Here is a 6503-nt window from a genome sequence, read left to right as displayed (position 1 = left end):
TTGGAAGGAAGAATGTCCTGTACATTACCTAAAGTCAATGTCCTGTAAACTAACTACAGAGAATGTCCTGTAAACTAACTACAGAGAATGTCCTGTAAACTAACTACAGAGAATGTCCTGTAAACTAACTACAGAGAATGTCCTGTAAACTAAATACACTCAATGTCCTGTAAACTAAACTAACTACAGATAATGTCCTGTAAACTAACTACAGAGAATGTCCTGTAAACTAACTACACTCAATGTCCTGTAAACTAACTACACTCAATGTCCTGTAAACTAACTACAGAGAATGTCCTGTAAACTAACTACAGAGAATGTCCTGTAAACTAACTACAGAGAATGTCCTGTAAACTAACTACAGAGAATGTCCTGTAAACTAACTACAGAGAATGTCCTGTAAACTAACTACAGAGAATGTCCTGTAAACTAACTACAGAGAATGTCCTGTAAACTAACTACAGATAATGTCCTGTAAACTAACTACAGAGAATGTCCTGTAAACTAACTACAGAGAATGTCCTGTAAACTAACTACAGAGAATGTCCTGTAAACTAACTACAGAGAATGTCCTGTAAACTAACTACAGAGAATGTCCTGTAAACTAACTACACTCAATGTCCTGTAAACTAACTACAGAGAATGTCCTGTAAACTAACTACAGAGAATGTCCTGTAAACTAACTACAGAGAATGTCCTGTAAACTAACTACAGAGAATGTCCTGTAAACTAACTACAGATAATGTCCTGTAAACTAACTACACTCAATGTCCTGTAAACTAACTACAGAGAATGTCCTGTAAACTAACTACAGTCAATGTCCTGTAAACTAACTACAGAGAATGTCCTGTAAACTAACTACACTCAATGTCCTGTAAACTAACTACAGAGAATGTCCTGTAAACTAACTACAGAGAATGTCCTGTAAACTAACTACACTCAATGTCCTGTAAACTAACTACAGTCAATGTCCTGTAAACTAACTACAGAGAATGTCCTGTAAACTAACTACACTCAATGTCCTGTAATCTAACTACAGATAATGTCCTGTAAACTAACTACAGTCAATGTCCTGTAAACTAACTACAGAGAATGTCCTGTGAACTAAACTAACTACAGTCAATGTCCTGTAAACTAACTACAGATAATGTCCTGTGAACTAAACTAACTACAGTCAATGTCCTGTAAACTAACTACAGAGAATGCACTGTAAACTAACTACACTCAATGTCCTGTAAACTAAACTAACTACAGATAATGTCCTGTAAACTAAACTAACTACAGAGAATGTCCTGTAAACTAACTACACTCAATGTCCTGTAAACTAACTACAGAGAATGTCCTGTAAACTAACTACACTCAATGTCCTGTAAACTAACTACAGTCAATGTCCTGTAAACTAACTACAGAGAATGTCCTGTAAACTAACTACACAGAATGTCCTGTAAACTAACTACAGAGAATGTCCTGTAAACTAACTACAGTCAATGTCCTGTAAACTAACTACAGAGAATGTCCTGTAAACTAACTACAGAGAATGTCCTGTAAACTAAACTAACTACACTCAATGTCCTGTAAACTAACTACAGAGAATGTCCTGTAAACTAACTACAGAGAATGTCCTGTAAACTAACTACAGAGAATGTCCTGTAAACTAACTACAGAGAATGTCCTGTAAACTAACTACAGAGAATGTCCTGTAAACTACCTACAGAGAATGTCCTGTAAACTAACTACAGAGAATGTCCTGTAAACTAACTACAGAGAATGTCCTGTAAACTAACTAACAGTCAATGTCCTGTAAACTAACTACAGAGAATGTCCTGTAAACTAACTACAGAGAATGTCCTGTAAACTAACTACAGTCAATGTCCTGTAAACTAAACTAACTACACTCAATGTCCTGTAAACTAACTACAGAGAATGTCCTGTAAACTAACTACAGAGAATGTCCTGTAAACTAACTACAGAGAATGTCCTGTAAACTAACTACAGAGAATGTCCTGTAAAACTACAGAGAATGTCCTGTAACTACAGAGAATGTCCTGTAAACTAACTACAGAGAATGTCCTGTAAACTAACTACAGAGAATGTCCTGTAAACTAACTACAGAGAATGTCCTGTAAACTAACTACAGAGAATGTCCTGTAAACTAACTACAGAGAATGTCCTGTAAACTAACTACAGTCAATGTCCTGTAAACTAACTAACTAGATAATGTCCTGTAAACTAAACTAACAGAGAATGTCCTGTAAACTAACTACAGAGAATGTCCTGTAAACTAACTACAGAGAATGTCCTGTAAACTAACTACAGAGAATGTCCTGTAAACTAACTACAGAGAATGTCCTGTAAACTAACTACAGAGAATGTCCTGTAAACTAACTACAGAGAATGTCCTGTAAACTAACTACAGTCAATGTCCTGTAAACTAACTACAGAGAATGTCCTGTAAACTAACTACAGAGAATGTCCTGTAAACTAACTACAGTCAATGTCCTGTAAACTAACTACAGAGAATGTCCTGTAAACTAACTACAGAGAATGTCCTGTAAACTACCTACAGAGAATGTCCTGTAAACTACCTACAGAGAATGTCCTGTAAACTAACTACAGAGAATGTCCTGTAAACTAACTACAGAGAATGTCCTGTAAACTAACTACAGAGAATGTCCTGTAAACTAACTACAGAGAATGTCCTGTAAACTAACTACAGAGAATGTCCTGTAAACTAACTACAGAGAATGTCCTGTAAACTAACTACAGAGAATGTCCTGTAAACTAACTACAGAGAATGTCCTGTAAACTAACTACAGAGAATGTCCTGTAAACTAACTACAGAGAATGTCCTGTAAACTAACTACAGAGAATGTCCTGTAAACTAACTACAGAGAATGTCCTGTAAACTAACTAGAAGCTACACTCAATGTCCTGTAAACTAACTACAGAGAATGTCCTGTAAACTAACTACAGAGAATGTCCTGTAAACTAAAACTACAGGGGACAATGATATACCTGTAAACTAACTACAGGAGAATGTCCTCTATCGAACTAACTACAGTCAATACTCCTGATAAACTAACTGACAGAGAATATCCTGCTAAACTAACTTTACAGAGAATATCCATTGTAAACTGTATACTAACAGGATAATGCTCTATCTGTAAACTAGAAGCTACACAGGAAGATAGATATAGTCTCTATCTGTAAACTAGAAGCTACTGGGACAGGAAGATAGATATACTGCTCTATCTGTAAACTAGAAGCTACAGACAGGAAGATAGATATACTGCTCTATCTGTAAACTAGAAGCTACAGCTGGGACAGGAAGATAGATATACCTGTAAACTAGAAGCTAAGCTGGGACAGGAAGATAGATATACTGCTCTATCTGTAAACTAGAAGCTACAGCTGGGACAGAGATATGTCCTGTAAACTAGAAGCTACAGCTGGGACAGGAAGATAGATATACCTCTATCTGTAAACTAAAGCTAACTGGGACAGGAAGATAGATATAGTCTCTATCTGTAAACTAAAGCTACAGCTGGGACAGGAAGATAGATATACAGTCTATCTGTAAACTAGAAGCTAGAGCTGTAACTAGAAGCTATCAGCTGGGACTGGGACAGGAAGATAGATATACAGCTCTATCTGTAAACTAGAAGCTACGGCTGGGACAGGAAGATAGAGCAGTATATCTATCTGTAAACTAGAAGCTACGGCTGGGACAGGAAGAGGAAGTTCATCTGAAGAATGTCCAGTAACCTCGGTACTCTCAGAACGTTAGGCCAGCAGGATGTGGATGATTCATAGAGCTCTCTCTGTAACCTTGACGTCCCTCCTGAAGAAACGGTGGAGATCTACGGACAGTAGGGGGTCTGCGTTCCAAATTACACCCTATTCCTTTTACAGTGCACTACTTTTGACCAGGGCCCATAAGTAGTGCACTATGTAGGGAGCCATTTGGGACGCAGAAAAATAGTTCTTCAGCCTTTCATATCTCTAACTCCCTTCTTTCCACGTCCTAACACCTCAAAATGTATCACATCAGCTGATCTGAGGGCGGGGCTTGGTTTCCTGTGAGTAAATCCTCTAGTGGTCCGACAGTTAAATCTCCCCTTTCAGGAAGTGCTGACGTAAATATACTATAGATGTATTGAGTAATCTGATCCTGGCTTTACAACACAGGAGGCTGCGTCACAAAACGGAACCCTATTCCCAACAGTGCTACTACTGTTCTCCACACGACATAGGGCTCAAAAAGTAGTGCACGACAGCAACAACAACAAAAAAGAAGGGGATATAATGCAATCTGGGACATTCAATGTATTCTATGAATACCAGCTCTGCTGAAATTCCATCTCTGGCCAGGCCAGGCATGCAGTGCATTAGCAGGGCTAGAGGGTCTGTAGTGGCAGGTTCAGAGGAAGGGCTAGGATCCTCTGGGGTGGTATAGTGTTGAGAGTGTATCTGTGAGACGTATTAATAATGTAACACAGTACAGAACAACATCCTAACAGGATCCTGGGGGTGTAACACAGTACAGAACAACATCATACCAGGATCCTGGGGGTGTAACACAGTACAGAACAACATACTAACAGGATCCTGGGGGTGTAACACAGTACAGAACAACATCCTAACAGGATCCTGGGGGTGTAACACAGTATAGAACAACATCCTAACAGGATCCTGGGGGTGTAACACAGTGCAGAACATCCTAACAGGATCCTGGGGGTGTAACACAGTGCAGAACAACATCCTAACAGGATCCTGGGGGTGTAACACAATACAGAACAACATACTAACATGATCCTGGGGGTGTAACACAGTGCAGAACATACTAACAGGATCCTTGGGGTGTAACACAGTGCAGAACAACATCCTAACAGGATCCTGGGGGTGTAACACAATACAGAACAACATCCTAACAGGATCCTGGGGGTGTAACACAGTACAGAACAACATACTAACAGGATCCTGGGGGTGTAACACAGTGCAGAACAACATCCTAACAGGATCCTGGGGGTGTAACACAGTACAGAACAACATCCTAACAGGATCCTGGGGGTGTAACACAGTACAGAACAACATCCTAACAGGATCCTGGGGGTGTAACACAGTACAGAACAACATCCTAACAGGATCCTGGGGGTGTAACACAGTACAGAACAACATCCTAACAGGATCCTGGGGGTGTAACACAGTACAGAACAACATCCTAACAGGATCCTGGGGGTGTAACACAGTATAGAACAACATCCTAACAGGATCCTGGGGGTGTAACACAGTGCAGAACAAAATACTAACATGATCCTGGGGGTGTAACACAGTACAGAACAAAATACTAACATGATCCTGGGGGTGTAACACAGTACAGAACAACATCATACCAGGATCCTGGGGGTGTAACACAGTGCAGAACATCCTAACATGATCCTGGGGGTGTAACACAGTGCAGAACATCCTAACAGGATCCTGGGGGTGTAACACAGTACAGAACAACATCCTAACAGGATCCTGGGGGTGTAACACAGTACAGAACAACATCCTAACAGGATCCTGGGGGTGTAACACAGTACAGAACAACATACTAACAGGATCCTGGGGGTGTAACACAGTACAGAACAACATACTAACAGGATCCTGGGGGTGTAACACAGTACAGAACAACATCCTAACAGGATCCTGGGGGTGTAACACAGTACAGAACAACATCCTAACAGGATCCTGGGGGTGTAACACAGTACAGAACAACATACTAACTAGGGCTGTCCCCGACTAAAACAAATCTTGGTTGACCAAAAGTCGTCCTGTTCTTTCGACAGACACACCCCTATGTGTTTGAATAAAGTCAACTACATAGACAATGAGCTTGTCTGATTCTTTAAGCACACTGTTTGATTAAATAATTAAGACAAACAAATGACTCAAGAAAGAGCCCGATGTTCACACTGTGTTAAAAAATAAATGGCAGTGAGTGTCGTCTCTCTCTCTCTCCTCCCTACTGCAGAGAAAAGGCACCACAGCACAGTGCCTGTTTCTGACAGAAAACTTTTTTTTTACTGAAATCCCTAATTTGTTTAGGAAAAACATTCCCTATTCACTGAACTCTCATTCTCTTTACGTGACATATGTAAGCATCGCATACATGTGACCAACATGGCCTGACCTATGGCCTATCATAATCACATCAATAAATGGGTTACAACAAACTCCCATGTCGACGGCTAAATTGGATGTGGAGGACGTGAAACAGAAACTGGAAACGGGCGAATGTTTCCCGGTTGCTCAGGAGGGAAAGGGGGAAAGTCTTAGTTGTGGAAACTACAGGAGATCCAGAGAAAGAAGGTGTTATGGGAGGAAGCGTTGTGGGAGGAGGCGTTGTGGGAGGAGGCGTTGTGGGAGGAGGAGTTGTGGGAGGAGGAGTTGTGGGAGGAGGAGTTGTGGGAGGAGGCGTTGTGGGAGGAGGTGTTGTGGGAGGAGGCGTTGTGGGAGGAGGA

Source organism: Oncorhynchus masou, unplaced genomic scaffold (genome assembly GCF_036934945.1).
Source record: "Oncorhynchus masou masou isolate Uvic2021 unplaced genomic scaffold, UVic_Omas_1.1 unplaced_scaffold_660, whole genome shotgun sequence".
NCBI lineage: Eukaryota > Metazoa > Chordata > Actinopteri > Salmoniformes > Salmonidae > Oncorhynchus > Oncorhynchus masou.
This window is presented reverse-complemented; position numbering follows the sequence as displayed.